This window comes from Chaetura pelagica, unplaced genomic scaffold (assembly GCF_000747805.2).
Source record: "Chaetura pelagica isolate M959 unplaced genomic scaffold, ChaPel_1.0 scaffold20, whole genome shotgun sequence".
Classification (NCBI taxonomy): domain Eukaryota; kingdom Metazoa; phylum Chordata; class Aves; order Apodiformes; family Apodidae; genus Chaetura; species Chaetura pelagica.
In genome coordinates this window covers 2,092,756-2,096,053 of record NW_009951958.1, presented here as the reverse complement: position 1 = coordinate 2,096,053, position 3,298 = coordinate 2,092,756, and positions in this window count along the sequence as shown.

Here is a 3,298-nt window from a genome sequence, read left to right as displayed (position 1 = left end):
GGGGGGTACGGGATCCCGCCGAGGCCTTCGACCTGCGGGGCCCTGTCAGATCTGCTCGCAGCGAGATAGGTGCTGGCTGGAAGTTCGTGTGAGGGTTCAGGCACCTTTGTACGGGGTAGGGGCACCTTGTCCTGTGCCCTGTGTGGGGTGGGGAGCAGCAGCGGCGGGAGGGAGCGCAGGGGGATGCCAGAAACCAGGGGGCTGCTCGGAGTTCTTCGCAGTATTTCGGGCAGCTCGGGACCTATTAAGCACTGTCAGTTCTCTGGGAAACCTGGGTGTATTGATCGTTCTTGAACTGGGGTTATGTTGGGGAATTTCTGCGTAATTGTTTTGTGCTTTTGGGAAGGCTTCATGTGTGAAGGCAGAACTATCTACACTGCATTTTCTCCGGACTGTGTTTTTCCTTATAGTGGACGGTTTACTGTGGACTCTCAAATCAACTGACTTTCTCTCTTCCCTCTTCTAGAGGGAAACCACAGCCGTTGGAACAAAATTTTCTATTTTTGCCTAAACAAAAGAAAAAGACATTCTTTAGCTTTGAATAAGGAGGGCCCTTATTGGTCTCTTGCACAGTGTCTTATGCACCCAAGGGAGCATATTTATAGTCACACTTCTAGGCCTCCTCTGTTTAAAATAAGTTACACAGTTTTTTAGCTGTACCTGTACTGTTTAAAGTAGTACTTTTCTACAGCAGCTATATTGTCTTAGGAATGTTGCAGAAAAGGGTCTAAGATCTACTGGTGTACACTTAGTAGTGTAAAGATATGCCTCCAGTTAATATTACTCTCACAAGCAGTGTTAAAAGCATATTAAAAATTACAGTGTCACCTTTAACTGATAGAGTTATGTTGGCATGAAAATTTAGTTAGCCAGAATTTAAATTAGTGGTACAGTATGCAGACCTCAAATAAACTTGTCACTGTGTTACCATTATAGTTTTTAATTGAATAGTTTGATGTAGGTCTTCACTTGAGGTCTTTTAATGGGAGTTTAAAATTAAAGTCTGGGTAAAGTTGATGCTGTAGAGGCATCTTGTAATTCTGCAGTTCTGTGGCTGTCTCAGCACAGTAGTATTACACAACTTTTACAAATTTATTTATTTTTTCCAGAAAAATCACCTAGATCTGTCTCACAGTATATCCAGTGTGGGTATGCAAAGTACACAGTTGATGTCCTGTACTTATTTGCTGGCTATGGAGTTATAAATTTAAATTGAGCAGTAAGTGAGTAAGTAAGTGGCAATATAAGAGAAACAGTGAGGCACATTATTCTAAGAATAGCTTTTTGTGAGGAACAGCAGAATCCTGTCTGCTTAGTCTTCTTGCAAGTACCTAACCAAAGAACTAGCAGATACATTCTGTGGAACAATACTATACTGATAGATTTGTATTTATCAGACTGGAGGAAGTACCTGAATGCTCTAGCCATGGCCCCAAGCATAGTTGTTAGGCACTATGCAACAACTGTTTTCCAGGTTGTGCTTGTTGACTTCCAACACCCAGGTGAAAGGATGACATAGACACTGAAGTGGGACTAAATGACAGGCTGCAGCTTTTATAAGCAGTAAATACAGGTATGAATTGTTTCTAGCAGAGAGGTGTAGGTTTCTGTACCCATGCTTGTGGTATGTCAAAATCCGCTGTTTAGTTAGAGGAGACTTCTTCAGAGATCTGAAGGTGTCCATCCAGAAACATGAGATTCAACGTCCTATTCTGCTGCCTCTATGCACTACTGCTATGCCTAGTCCTTCTGGTGGCTATGGCAGGTTCTTGGGGCTGGGTTGCTTGTCCAGCACAGGAAATGCTGTGGTAGAGGCTCCTGCAGCTGGGCACTGACTCCTGCTGAGCCATACAGTACAGGCAGTTAGAACACTTTTGGCTCTGACTTGGTCTCACCAGTGCTTGCAGGACACAAGTTTCCTGGCTTCGAACTGTCTTTGTTCCAATATCTGGAAGGGCAACCATTATAGCAGCCTCTTAGGCTCACTGTGGCCATTTAGGTAACGTGAAAAGTGTTTTCTGTCCAGTGCTCAGGTACACCACCCTGGCAGTGTTCCTTGGATTATTGATAGCAGTCTGCCTCTCTTACCCACATTTGCATTTGAGCTGATTAGCACCAGTAGAAGTGGTCTCCGTCACCGTATCTGTCGGTTTGCGACTGCTTCATCTCGTCACGAGGACAAGTAATGAGCCTGCAAATCAAAGAGAGAGCAGCAAGCTGGTCCATTATACTCTAAACCATCGTCTCTGAGGAGCAGAGCTACTACCTGTACTATTCTGAATGATCTAATAAGTTTAGGATTGTGTGTGATAATTGAGGCAAGTGTGCAAGCCTCCATATCTTTATCCAGAGCCAAATGCTCACCTTACCTCTATTTGTATTATGTATTATATTATCCAGTTTATGTTCTCTGAAGAATATTTCTATGGTTATAAATACATAATTTCTTATTGCAAACCTCAGGTGACAGGAAGTTGTAAAAATTTACTATTACAAGAATTTAATGTCTGACGCTGTCTCTTGTAATGTCATTGTACCTCATGACATTGTTATGTAGTGTTTAACTCAACAAGCTATTCTGCAGGGTTATTTTGTATGGTGCATATTCATGTCTGTAGTATTTTGTTGATATTAAATGGTTTTGGTTTTGGTTCTCCCATAGTAAAACTTGTAAATTCTTGGCATTATGCTTAGGATGGAGTAGTCTGAGTGCTCGACAAGATGGTGCATGATCTTGTTTCCTTTCCCAGCTTACCAGAGAACCCTTTGAACTTTCACTATAAAATCACTTTTAACTACAGCCATGAAAAAATTACTCAGGAATATGAACGACTTGGAGAACAAGGTGTGAAATTTACTATGTATCTTTTGGTATTTTACTCATGTTTTGTGGTGCCAATGCAAATACAAGGTATGAATCCAGCTTCTAATGGCTGAATAGAGCTTGTGCCCTGGACCAGAGTTAAGAATGCTAAAAAAACGGACAGCTTTATTATTTTTTTTTTAATTGAAAAAGCCCTGCTTTTTGGTGTTTCTTTCACCTCTCAGGTTAACATGAATTACCTTAAAATACCATTACAACTACTGCATTTTTCTGAATAGCTATATATTGATCTTCTATGAAAGACTTTCTGCCTCTATGCAAGTACTAAAATGATTTTATACACTGGCAGAACGTTAAGAACATTAGAGGGTGTAAAAAGCAACTTTGATTTTATATTGCTTGTGATTTTTAAATTTTTTTTTCCCTTGGATTTTATATCTCAACAGACCTTGCGAATTTTTAAGGTTTGTTCTG